At 34.5% G+C, this 13,514-nt stretch overlaps 1 protein-coding gene and 7 non-coding genes across 9 annotated transcripts in view; 1 reads left to right on the plus strand and 7 right to left on the minus strand.

The window, feature by feature from the left end:
- LOC142351908 (uncharacterized) overlaps positions 1 to 13,514 on the plus strand; it is a 438,132-nt gene that overhangs the window by 257,680 nt on the left and 166,938 nt on the right. The window lies entirely within an intron of this gene.
- On the minus strand, positions 469 to 541 carry Trnat-agu (transfer RNA threonine (anticodon AGU)). Its single transcript has one exon. It is a non-coding gene; the product is annotated as a tRNA-Thr (tRNA).
- Positions 1,270 to 1,342, minus strand: Trnat-agu (transfer RNA threonine (anticodon AGU)). The gene has a single exon. It is a non-coding gene; the product is annotated as a tRNA-Thr (tRNA).
- On the minus strand, positions 5,105 to 5,177 carry Trnat-ugu (transfer RNA threonine (anticodon UGU)). Its single transcript has one exon. It is a non-coding gene; the product is annotated as a tRNA-Thr (tRNA).
- Trnat-agu (transfer RNA threonine (anticodon AGU)) lies at positions 10,512 to 10,584 on the minus strand. Its single transcript has one exon. It is a non-coding gene; the product is annotated as a tRNA-Thr (tRNA).
- Positions 11,052 to 11,124, minus strand: Trnat-agu (transfer RNA threonine (anticodon AGU)). The gene has a single exon. It is a non-coding gene; the product is annotated as a tRNA-Thr (tRNA).
- Positions 11,600 to 11,672, minus strand: Trnat-ugu (transfer RNA threonine (anticodon UGU)). Its single transcript has one exon. It is a non-coding gene; the product is annotated as a tRNA-Thr (tRNA).
- Positions 12,149 to 12,220, minus strand: Trnat-agu (transfer RNA threonine (anticodon AGU)). Its single transcript has one exon. It is a non-coding gene; the product is annotated as a tRNA-Thr (tRNA).

The following is a 13,514-nucleotide window of genomic DNA, read 5'->3' on the forward strand; positions in this document are numbered from 1 at the left end:
CCACAGAACCATGACTTCAAAACTTCAGAATAGTTTATGAAAGTAAATTTTTGTTTCATTTTTTGAGAAGCATAATATACATGTCTTTATATAAACAAAAGTGAAGTAATTTGGTTTTTTGAAGTAGATTTGTTTTCTAATGTAATTTGCTTGTTAGCGCAGGCTAGGTTTTTAAAAAAGTTGACGTAGTTTTAAGTCGTGCGCCGATTTGAAACAATGCGCTCCTGTTTACAAGACAGGCGCTTTACCCACTAAGCCACAGAACCATGTCTTCAGAGTTTCAATTAGCAAAACTCATAAAAGTGAATTATTTTGAAAGCCGTTTTGGGTTCATTTTTCCAGAAGCATAAAATATACATCTGTATAAAAGCAAAAGTGAGGTAAAGGGGTATTTTGATGCTGGAAATGTTTCTAATTCAATTAAGTTGTTAACGTAAGCTAGGTTTTCTAAAAACTTGACGTTGATTTAGGTCCTGGGTAGATTTGAACCAACAATCTCCTGTTTACTAGACAGGTGCTCTAACCACTAAGCCACAGAACCATCTGTGAACAGTTCCAGTTCGCAAAACTCATAAAATGAATTATTTTGAAAGCTGTTTTGGGTTCATTTTTCCAGAAGCATGAAATATACGGCTGTATAAAAGCAAAAGTGAAATGGGTTTTTTGAAGCTGGAAATGTTTCTAATTCAATTAGGTTGATAGCGTTAGCTAGGTTTCCTGAAAACTTGACGTAGATTTAGGTCCTGGGAGAAATTGAACCACCCATGCACTGTTTACGTGACAGGCATTTTGAACACTAAGCCACAGAACCATGACTTCAAAACTTCAGAATAGTTTATGAAATTAAACTTTTGTTTCATTTTTTGAGAAGCATAATATACATGTCTTTATATAAACAAAAGTGAAGTAATTTGGTTTTTTGAAGTAGATTTGTTTTCTAATGTAATTTGCTTGTTAGCGCAGGCTAGGTTTTTAAAAAAGTTGACGTAGTTTTAAGTCGTGCGCCGATTTGAAACAATGCGCTCCTGTTTACAAGACAGGCGCTTTACCCACTAAGCCACAGAACCATGTCTTCAGAGTTTCAATTAGCAAAACTCATAAAAGTGAATTATTTTGAAAACCGTTTTGGGTTCATTTTTCCAGAAGCATAAAATATACATCTGTATAAAAGCAAAAGTGAGGTAAAGGGGTATTTTGATGCTGGAAATGTTTCTAATTCAATTAAGTTGTTAACGTAAGCTAGGTTTTCTAAAAACTTGACGTTGATTTAGGTCCTGGGTAGATTTGAACCAACAATCTCCTGTTTACTAGACAGGTGCTTTAACCACTAAGCCACAGAACCATCTGTGAACAGTTCTAGTTAGCAAAACTCATAAAATGAATTAATTTGAAAGCTGTTTTGGGTTCATTTTTCCAGAAGCATGAAATATACGGCTGTATAAAAGCAAAAGTGAAATGGGTATCTTGAAGCTGGAAATGTTTCTAATTCAATTAAGTTGTTAGCTTAAGCTAGGTCTCCTAAAAACTTGACGTAGATTTAGGTCCTGGGCAGATTTGAACCAACAATCTCCTGCTTACTAGACACGTGCTTTAACCACTAAGCCACAGAACCATCTCTTCACAGTTCCAGTTAGCAAAACTCATAAAATGAATTATTTTGAAAGCTGTTTTGGGTTCATTTTTCCAGAAGCATGAAATATACGGCTGTATAAAAGCAAAAGTGAAATGGGTTTTTTGAAGCTGGAAATGTTTCTAATTCAATTAGGTTGATAGCGTCAGCTAGGTTTCCTGAAAACTTGACGTAGATTTAGGTCCTGGGAGAAATTGAACCACCCATGTCCTGTTTACGTGACAGGCGCTTTGAACACTAAGCCACAGAACCATGACTTCAAAACTTCAGAATAGATTATGAAAGTAAATTTTTGTTTCATTTTTTGAGAAGCATAATATACATGTCTTTATATAAACAAAAGTGAAGTAATTTGGTTTTTTGAAGTAGATTTGTTTTTTTATGTAATTTGCTTGTTAGCGCAGGCTAGGTTTTTAAAAAAGTTGACGTAGTTTTAAGTCGTGCGCCGATTTGAAACAATGCGCTCCTGTTTACAAGACAGGCGCTTTACCCACTAAGCCACAGAACCATGTCTTCAGAGTTTCAGTTAGCAAAACTCGTAAAAGTGAATTATTTTGAAAGCCAATATTGGTTTCATTTTTCGAGAAGCATAAAATATACATCTGTATAAAAACAAAAGTGCGGTAAATGGGTATTTTGAAGCTGGAAATATTTCTAATTCAATTAGGTTGTTGGCGTAAGCTAGGTTTTCTAAAAACTTGACGTTGATTTAGGTCCTGGGCAGCTTTGAACCAACAGTCTCCTGTTTACTAGACAGGTGCTTTTACCACTAAGCCACAGAACCATCTCTGAACAGTTCCAGTTAACAAAACTCATAAAATGAATTATTTTGAAAGCTGTTTTGGGTTCACTTTTCCAGAAGCATGAAATATACTGCTGTATAAAAGCAAAAGTGAAATGGGTATTTTGAAGCTGGAAATGTTTCTAATTCAATTAAGTTGTTAGCATAAGCTAGGTCTCCTAAAAACTTGACGTAGATTTAGGTCCTGGGCAGATTCGAACCAACAATCTCCTGCTTACTAGACACGTGCTTTAACCACTAAGCCACAGAACCATCTCTTCACAGTTCCAGTTAGCAAAACTCATAAAATGAATTATTTTGAAAGCTGTTTTGGGTTCATTTTTCCAGAAGCATGAAATATACGGCTGTATAAAAGCAGAAGTGAAGTAAAAGGGTATTTTGAAGCTGGAAATGTTTCTAATTCAATTAGGTTGATAGCGTTAGCTAGGTTTCCTGAAAACTTGACGTTGATTTAGGCCCTGGGAGAAATTAAACCACACATGTCCTGTTTACGTGACAGGCGCTTTGAACACTAAGCCACAGAACCATGACTTCAAAACTTCAGAATAGTTTATGAAAGTAAATTTTTGTTTCATTTTTTGAGAAGCATAATATACATGTCTTTATATAAACAAAAGTGGAGTAATTTGGTTTTTTGAAGTAGATTTGTTTTCTAATGTAATTTGCTTGTTAGCGCAGGCTAGGTTTTCAAAAAAGTTGACGTAGTTTTAAGTCGTGCGCCGATTTGAAGCAATGCGCTCCTGATTACAAGACACGCGCTTTACCCACTAAGCCACAGAACCATGTCTTCAGAGTTTCAATTAGCAAAACTCATAAAAGTGAATTATTTTGAAAGCCGTTTTGGGTTCATTTTTCCAGAAGCATAAAATATACATCTGTATAAAAGCAAAAATGAGGTAAATGGGTATTTTGATGCTGGAAATGTTTCTAATTCAATTAGGTTGTTAGCGTAAGAGGCAAAAGATATAGGTCTGTATATAAACAATTGTAGGTAATTTGGTTTTTCGAAATAGATTTTTTTGTTTTGCAGTTTGGTTGTTAGCGCAGCCTGGGTTTTAATTAGATTCGACATAGTTTCATGTCCTGGGCGGATTTGAATCACCGATCTACTGTTTACAAGACCGGCGCTTTTACAAGCCAGCTTTAATCACTAAGCCACAGAACCATGTCTTGAGAGTTTTAGTAAGCAAAAGTCATAAAAGTGAATTATTTCGAAAACCTTTTTTGGTTTAAATTTTCCAGAAGAATAAAATATACATCTGTATAAAAACAAAAGTGAGGTAAATGGGTATTTTGCTGCTGGAAATGTTTCTAATTCAGTTAGGTTGTTAGCGTAAGCTAGGTTTCCTAAGAACTTGACGTAGATTTAGGTCCTGGGCAGATTTGAACCACCGATCTCCTGTTTAATAGACGCGCGCTTTAACCACTAAGCCACAGAACCCTCTCTTCACATTTCAAGTTAGCAAAACTCATAAACTGAATTTTTTTAAAGCCATTTTTGGGTTCATTTTTCCAGAAGCGTAAAATATACGTCTGTATAAAAGAGAAAGTGAAGTAATCGGGTATTTTGAAGCTGGAAATGTTTCTAATTCAATCAGGTTGTTAGCTTGAGCTTAGTTTCAATAATAATTTGACGTAGATTTAGGTCCTGGGAGCATTTGAACCATTATCTCCTCTTTACGTAACAGGCGCTTTAACCACAGAGCCACAGGACAATGACTTAACAGTTTCAAAAATCATAAAAATGAATACTTTTGAGAGCCAGTTTTTGTTTTATTTTTCAAGAGGCAAAAGATATAGGTCTGTATATACACAAGTGTAAGTAATTTCGTTTTTCGAAGTAGATTTGTTGTAATGCAGTTTGGTTGTTAGCGCAGCCTGGTTTAAAATAGCTTCGGCATAGATTTAGGTCCTGGGCAGATTTGAAACACCGATCTCCTGTTTACTAGAGAGGCGCTTTAACCACAAAGCCACAGAACCATCTCTTCACAGTCTCAGTTAGCAAAACTCATAAAAGTGAATTATTTTGAAAGCCAGTTTTAGTTTCATTTTTCCAGAAGCTTAAAATATACGTCTGTTTAAAAGCAAAAGTGAAGTAAAAGGGTATTTTGAAGCTGGAAATGTTTCTAATTCAATTAGGTTGATAGCGTTAGCTAGGTTTCCTAAAAACTTGACGTAGATTTAGGTCTTGGGAGAAATTTAACCACCCATGTCCTGTTTACGTGACAGGCGCTTTGAACACTAAGCCACAGAACCATGACTTCAAAACTTCAGTTAGCATAATTTATGAAAGTAAACTTTTGTTTCATTTTTTGAGAAGCGTAATATATTTGTCTTTATATAAACAAAAGTGAAGTATTTGGTTTTTCGAAGTAGATTTTTTCTAATGCAATTTGGTTGTAAGAGCAGGTTAGGTGTTCGAAAAACTTGACGTTTAGAAGACAGGCGCTTTAACCACTAAGCCACAGAACAATGGCTTAAAATTTCAGTTAGCAAAAATCATAAAAGTGAACACTTTTGAAAGCCAGTTTTTGTTTTATTTTTCAAGAGGCAAAAGATATAGATCTGTATATAAAGAAGAGTAAGTAATTTGTTTTTTCGAAGTCGATTTTTTTGTAATGCAGTTTGGTTGTTAGCGCAGCCTGGTTTTAAAATAGATTCGGCATAGTTTTAGGTCCTGATTGGATTTGAACCACCGATCTCCTGTTTACAAGACAGGCGCTTTAACCACTAAGCCACAGAACCATGTCTTCAGAGTTTCAGTTAGCAAAACTCATAAAAGTGAATTATTTTGAAAGCCATTTTTGGTTTCATTTCTCCAGAAGCATAAAATATGCATCTGTATAGAAACAAAAGTGAGGTAAATTGGTAAATTGAAGCTGGACATTTTTCTAATTCAATTAGGTTGTTAGCGTAAGCTAGGTTTCTAAAAACTTGACGTAGCTTTAGGTCCTGGGCAGATTTGAACCACCGATCTCCTGTTTACTAGACAGGCGCTTTAACCAGTGAGCCAAAGAACCAGCTCTCCACAGTTTCATTTAGCAAAACTCATAAAAGTGAATTATTTTGAAAGCCAGTTTTTGTTTCATTTTTCCAGAAGCATAAAATATACGTCTGTATAAAAGCAAAAGTGAAGTAAAAGGGTATTTTGAAGCTGGAAATGTTTCTAATTCAATTAGGTTGATAGCGTTAGCTAGGTTTCCTAAAAAATTGACGTAGATTTAGGTCCCGGGAGAAATTGAACCACCCATGTCCTGTTTACGTGACAGGTGCTTTGAACACTAAGCCACAGAACCATGACTTCAAAACTTCAGTTAGCATAATTTATGAAAGTAAACTTTTGTTTCATTTTTAGAGAAGCATAATATATATGTTTTTATATAAACAAAAGTGAAGTAATTTGGTTTTTCGAAGTAGATTTTGTTTTCTAATGCAATTTGCTTGTTAGCGCAGGCTAGGTTTCTTTTAAAAAAAACTAGCTGGCCCGCAAAAGCATCACAGGAAAATTATTTGAAAGAAAAGATAGAAGGTTAAAAAATCAGATTTTTTTGCACCACCTGGGGCTGGAAGCTATGCGCCTCGTTCAAAAGCAATAGGTATTACGTTTCGTTACCGATGTGTTTGGTTTGTGTATATTGCCCTATGTGTCAAAAATTATTTTTCCAACCACGTTTTCTGCTTTGCCATTTTGCGTATCCAAGGAGCGCTAAGACTTGTACAGATAACGATATTCTACATGGTGGCATTTTGTAACTCTTTTTCTACATAAGGCTGCATGTTTAAGGAGCGTCTACAGCATGCGATGATACGGAGCTTAAACATGCGAAAGAAAAAAGAGAGGAGAAAGAAACGAAATAGAAAAGACAGAGGAAAGAGAGAAAACGAACGCAGAAAAAGAACAGGAAAGAGATAAACAAAAGAGAGAAAAGGAGAAAATATAAAAAAAAACAGAACAGAAGAGAAAAGACAGAGAAACGAAAAAAAAGACAAATGAAAATTGGAAAAGAGAAAAGGAAACGAAAGCAAAATAAAACCAAGTGAGAAAAGAAAAAGAGAAAAGAAAGAGTAAAGAAATAGAGAAAAGAAATCGAGAAACGAAAGACAGAAATGAAAGAAAAGAAGAGCAAAAAAGAGGAAAGCAAAGGAGAAAATAGAGAATAGCGAGAGAAAAGGAGAGAAGCCAGAAAAAAAAGAAAAGCAGAAAAAACAGGATAAGAGAGAGAGAGAGAGAGGGAATAGAAAAACAAAAGAGAAAAGACACAGAGAAAAGCAATAAAAAAGAAGAGAAAAACAAGGAAAAGAGAGAAAAAACAGAGAAAAGAGAAAAATGGAGAGAAAAAAGATAGGAAAAAAAACAGAAACGAAACAATACAGAGAAAAGAGAAACAAACGAAACAAAGAAGAAAGAAAGAAAACGGAAAAGAAAAGAAAGAAAGGCAGAAGAAAAAGAAGAGAAAAAAAAGAGAAAAAAGAAACAACAGAAAAAAGAAAAGCAGAAATGAAGAACAGAAAAAAAGGAAAGAAAGACAGAGACAAAAGAGACGAAAACGACAGAGAAAAGAGAGAAAAGCAAGACAGAAAACAGAGCGAGAAAAGAAAGAATAAAGGCAGAAAAGAAAAAAAACGCAGGAGAAACAGAAAGGAAAGAAAAAAGAACAAAAGTCTCAAGAAAAAACGAAAGAGAGGAACGAAAGAGAGAATAATGAGAAAGAAAGGCAAAAAAGAACCGAAGAGAAAAAGATGAGAATGAAAAAAATGAGAAAAAGGAACAAAAAAGAGAAAGGCAGAAAAAAGAAAAGAAAAAAAGAGAGAAGGAACGATAGAGAAAAGTAGGGAGAAAAGAGCAGTAGAGAGAGAGAGAGAGAGAGAGAGAAAGAGAAGACAGAAACAAAAGACACAAAAGAGAAAAGCGATGAAAGAGAAAAGCAAGTGAGAGAAGGAAGACAGAAAAGAAAGAGAAAAGCGAGAGATAAAAATACAGAAAAGAGAAAAGAAAGCGAAAACAGGGAGACAAAACGAAATAGAAAAGAGACTGAAAAGAAAGACCGAAAGGAAAAAGAAAAAACAAGTGGGAAAAGGAAAGAAAAAAGACAGAAAAGAAAAGGCACACAAAGAATGAAAAAGAAAAAACAAAAATGAAGAGAAATGGAGAAATGAAAGCGAAAATCAATTCTGAAAATAGAAAAGAGGAAAGCAGGGGTGAAATGAAAGAAAGAAAAGAAAAAGAAAGGCAGAAAAGAAAGAGATAGAGAGAAAAGAAGGAAACAATAGAAAAAAGAAAGGCTTAAAATTAAAAGAACAAAAAGAAAAAAGAAAGAGAAAAGAAGGACGGAAACGACGGACAGAAAAGAAAGTGAAAAGCAAGACTGAGAAGAAAGAGAGAAAACGAAGAAGAAAGGCAGAAAATAAAAAGAGAAGCCATAGATAAAGAAAAAACAGAAGGGAAAGAGAAAATAACAAAAAACAAAATAAAAAACCTAAAAGAGGAACGAAAGAGAAGATTGGGAGAGAAACGTAAACAAAAAGAAAATAAAAACAGAAAAAAAGGTGAAAAGAGGAGAAAGTAAACAAACAAAAAAGAAGACAGGCAGCAAAAGAAGAAAGGCAGAGAGGCAAAAGCCTAAAGAACACAAAATAAAGAGGGAAAAGAAACAGAAGAGCAAAGAAATACAGAAACGAAAGACAGGAAAGAAAAAACCAAGAGAGAAAAGTAAGAGGAAAGAAAAACAGCAAGGAAAGAGCAAAGAGGAAGATAAAAAGATAGACGAAAACGAAAGAGAAAAAAAAGCGAAAAAAAGAGAAAAGGAGAGGAAAAAGACAGAAAAAATAGAAAGGCAGTGAAACGAAAGAAAATACAAAGATAAAGAGATTACAGAAAGCGAGAAAAGAAAGTGAGAAATGAAGACAATAGAGAAAGAAGAATGAGAAAAGAAAGAAAAGGCAGAAGAAACTCAGAACAGAAAGAGAAAAGCAAGAGAAAGAAAAAAGGGACAGGAAAACAAAAAAAAAAAACGAAACACTGAACAAGGAAATGAAAGAGAAGAACATAAGAGAAAAGGATTAGAAAGAGAGGCAAAAAAGAAAAAAAGAATAGAAAGAGAAAAAAACAAAGAAACAAAAGAGAGAAGAAATGCAGAAAAAAGAACTGAAAAGAGAAAAGAAAAGAAGAGAAAAGAAAGAGATAAAGAGAGAGACAGAAAGCAAAGAGAAAAAAGCGAAAAGAAAGAAAGAAGCAAAAGCGAAGAGAGACAGAAAAGAACGAGAAAGGAACGAGAGAGAGAGAGAGAGAGAGAGAGAGGAGAGAACAAAACACAGAAATAAAACAGAAAAAAGAAGACAGAAACTAAAAAATACAAAGAAGATAAGGAGAGAAAACAAAGCCAGAAAACCAAATCAGAAAAGAAGGAGAAAAGAAAAAGAAGAAAAAAGCAGGATACAATTGGCGAAAAAAAAGACAGAAAAGAAAGAGAAAAAGAAACTTAACAGAGAAAAGAGAAAGAAACGAAAGTTAGAGAAAGAAGAGAAAAACGAGAAAACAAAAAGCCGAAGAAAGGCAGAAAAAAAGGAGAAAAACAGAAGTTAGAGCGAGAAAAAAAGAAGAAAGAGATAAAAGAAAGGTAGAGGAAGAGAAAAAGAGAACAGAAAAAAGAGACAAAAGACAGAATAGAAAGCAAAGCAAGAGAAAAATAAGAGAGAAAAGAAAGAGAGAAAAGAAAGAAACAAAAGAAGGGAAAGGCAGAAAAGATGGACAGTAAAAAAGACAAAGAGCAAAAGAAAGACAGCAACGAAAGACATAAAAGAAAGAGAGAAGAGCAAGAAAAATGAGAAAGAACGAGAAACTGAAGCGGGAAACGAGAGAGAAGAACGAAGAGGGCAAAAAATGAGAAAGGCAGAAAAATGACAGAAAACAAAGCGAGAAAAGAAAGACGGAAGAGAAAAAGACAAAACAAAGACCAAAAAAAGACAGACAGGAAATACTGAAAAGAGAGAAGCAAGACAGAAAAGTAAGAGATAAACGAAAGAGAGAAAAGATAGAAGAGAATTGACAGACAGGAAGAAACTGGAAAAAGGAATAGAAACAGAAAAGCAAGAGAAAGAACAAGAGAGAAGGATTAGAAAAGAATAGAAAAAAGAACACAAGGAAAAAACAAAGGAACAAAAGAGACAAGAAAGGCAGAAAAACAAACAGAAAAGAGAAAAGACACAATAGAAAAAAGAGAGGATGAGACAAGAAAGAGATAAGAGATAGACAGTATGGAAAGAGAAAAGAAAGCGAAAAGAAAGAAAGAAGCCAAAGAGAAGAGAGACAGATAAGAAAGAGAGAAAGGAACGAGCCACAGAACCAGCTAGCAAAACTCATGAAAAATTATTATTTTGAAAGCCAATTTGGTTTCATTTTTCCAGAAGTATAAAATATACATCTGTATAAAGACAAAAGTGAGGTAAATGGGTATTTTGAAGCTGGAAATGTTTCTAATTCAATTAGGTTGTTAGCGTACGCTAGGTTTCCTAAAAAGTTGACGTAGATTTAGGTCCTGCGAGCATTTGAACTACCGATCTCCTTTTTACGTAACAGGCGCTTTAACCACTAAGCCACAGGACAATGACTTAACAGTTTCAGTTAGAAAAAACCATAAAAGTGAATACTTTTGAAAGCCAGTTCTTGTTTTGTTTTTCCGGAGGCATAAGATATAGGTCTGTATATAAACAACAGAAAGTAATTTGGTTTTTCGAAGCAGATTTTTTTTAATGCAGCTTGGTTGTTTGCGCAGCCTGGGTTTCAAATAGCTTCGACATAGTTTTAGGTCCTGAGCGGATTTGAACCAACTATCTCCTGTTTGCAAGACAGTCGCTTTAACCACTAAGCCACACAACCATTGCTTCACAGTTTCAGTTGGCCAAACTCATAAAAGTGAAATATTTTGAAAGCCTATTTTGGTTTCTATTTTCCAGAAGCATAAAATATACGTCTGTATAACAGCAAAAGTGAGGTAACTGGGTATTTCGGAGCTCGAAATATTTCTAATTCAATTAGGTTGTTAGCGTAAGTTAGGTTTCCGAAAAATTTGACGTAGATTTAGGTCCTGGGCGGATTTGAACCACCGATCTCCTGTTTACTTGACAGGCGCTTTATCCACTAAGCCACAGAACCATGTCTTCAGAGTTTCAGTTAGCAAAATTCATAAAAGTGATTTATTTTGAAAGCCAATTTTGGTTTCATTTTTCCAGAAAAATGAAATATACATCTGTATAAAAGAAAAAGTGAGGTAAATGGGTATTTTGAAGCTCGAAATGTTTCTAATTCAATTAGGTTGTTAGCGTAAGCTAAGTTTCCGAAAAACTTGACGTAGATTTAGGTCCTGGGCGGATTTGAACCAACGATCTGTTTACTAGACAGGCGCTTTAACCACTATGCCACAGGACAATGACTTAACAGTTTCAGTTAGCATTAATCATAAAAGTGAATACTTTTGAAAACCAGTTTTTTTTTCAAGAGGCATAGGATATAGGTCTGTATATAAACAAGAGTAATAAATATGGTTTTTCAAAGTAGATCTTTTTTTAATGCACTTTGGTTATTCGCGCAGGCTAGGTTTTAAATAAATTTGACGTAATTTTAGGTCCTGGGCGGATTTGAACCACCGATCTCCTGTTTACTAGACAGGCGCTTTAACCACTAAGCCACAGAACCATGTCTTCAGAGTTTCAGTTAGCAAAATTCATAAAAGTGAATTATTTTGAAAGCCAATTTTGGTTTCATTTTTCCAGAAGCATAAAATATACATCTGTATAAAACAAAATTGAGGTAAATGGGTATTTTGAAGCTGGGAATGTTTCTAATTCAATTAGGTTGTTAGCGTTAGCTAGGTTTCCTAAAAACTTCACATATATTTAGGTCCTGGGAGCATTTGAACCACCGATCTTCTCTTTACGTAACAGGCGCTTTAACCACTAAGCCACAGGACAATGAATTAACAGTTTCAGTTAGCAATAATCATAAAAGTGAATACTTTTGAAAGCCAGTTTTTTTATATTTTTAGGAGGCTAAAGGATGTAGGCCTGTATATAAACAAAAGTAAGTAATTTGGTTTTTGGAAGTAGATTTTTTTGTAATTCACTTTGGTTATTAGCGCAGGCTGGGTTTTAAACAAATTGGACGTAGTTTTAGATCCTGGGCGGATTTGAAACACCGATCTCCTATTTACAAGACAGGCGCTTTAACCACTAAGCCACAGAACCATGTCTTCAGAGTTTCAGTTAGCAAAATTCATAAAAGTGAATTATTTTGAAAGCCAATTTTGAGTTTCATTTTTCCAGAAATATGAAATATACATCTGTATAAAAGCAAAAGTGAGGTAAATGGGTATTTTGAAGCTCGAATTGTTTCTAATTCAATTAGGTTGTTAGCGTAAGCTAAGTTTCCGAAAAACTTGACGTAGATTTAGGTCCTGGGAGGATTTGAACCAACGATCTGTTTACTAGACAGGAGCTTTAACCACTAAGCCACAGAACCATATCTTCAGATTTTCAGTTAGCAAAATTCATAAAAGTGAATTAGTTTGAAAGCCAATTTTGGTTCTATTTTTCCAGAAGCATTAAATATACATTTGTATAAAAGAAAATTGAGGTAAATGGGTATTTTGAAGCTGGAAATGTTTCTAATTCAATTAGGTTGATAGCGTTAGCTAGGTTTCCTAAAAATTTGACGTAGATTTAGGTCCTGGGCGGATTTGAACCACCGATCTCCTGTTTACTAGACAGGCGCTTTAACCACTAAGCCAGAAAACGATGTCTTCAGAGTTTCAGTTATCAAAATTCATAAAAGTGAATTATTTTGAAAGCCAATTTTGGTTTCATTTTCCCAGAAGCATAAAATATACGGCTGTATAAAAGCAAAAGTGAGGCAAATGGGTATTTTGAAGCTCGAATTATTTCAAATTCAATTAGGTTGTTAGCCTAAGCTAGGTTTCCGAAAAATTTGACGTAGATTTAGGTACTGGGAGCATTTGAACCACCGATCTCCTCTTTACGTAACAGGCGCTTTAACCACTAAGCCACAGGAAAATGAATTAACAGTTTCAGTTAGCAATAACCATAAAAGTGAATACTTTTGAAAGCCAGTTTTTTTATTTTTCAAGAGGCATAGGATGTAGGTCAGTATATAAACAAGAGTAAGTAATTCGGTTTTTCGAAGTGGATTTTTTTGTAATGCACTTTGGTTATTAGCGCAGGCTGGGTTTTAAAAAAATTCGACGTATTTTTAGGTCCTGGGCGGATTTGTACCACCGATCTCCTTTTTACAAGACAGGCGCTTTAACCACACAAAGCCACAGAACCATGTCTTCAGCGTTTCAGTTAGCAAAATTCATAAAAGTGAATTATTTTGAAAGCCAATTTTGGTTTCATTTTTCCAGAAGCATAAAATATACATCTGTATAATACAAAATTGAGGTAAATGGGTATTTTGGAGCTGGGAATGTTTCTAATTCACTTAGGCTGTTAGCGTTAGCTAGGTTTTCTAAAAAATTAACGTAGATTTAGGTCCTGGGAGCATTTGAACCACCGATCTCCCCTTTAGGTAACAGGCGCTTTAACCACTAAGCCACAGGACAATGACTTAACAGTTTCAGTTAGCAATAATCATAAAAGTGAATACTTTTGAAAGCCAGTTTTTGTTTTATTTTTCCAGAGGCATAAATATAGGTCTGTATATAAACAAGAGCAAATAATTGGGTTTTTCGAAGTGTATTTTTTGTAATGCACTTTGGTTATTAGCGCAGGCTGGGTTTTAAAAAAATTCGACGTATTTTTAGGTCCTGGGCGGATTTGTACCACCGATCTCCTTTTTACAAGACAGGCGCTTTAACCACACAAAGCCACAGAACCATGTCTTCAGCGTTTCAGTTAGCAAAATTCATAAAAGTGAATTATTTTGAAAGCCAATTTTGGTTTCATTTTTCCAGAAGCATAAAATATACATCTGTATAAAACAAATTTGAGGTAAATGGGTATTTTGAAGCTGGAGATATTTATAATTCAATTAGGCTGTTAGCGTTAGCTAGTTTTCCTAAAAACTTCACG

The sequence above is a fragment of the Convolutriloba macropyga genome, chromosome 13 (genome assembly GCF_964194025.1).
Source record: "Convolutriloba macropyga chromosome 13, txConMacr16.3, whole genome shotgun sequence".
NCBI lineage: Eukaryota > Metazoa > Xenacoelomorpha > Acoela > Convolutidae > Convolutriloba > Convolutriloba macropyga.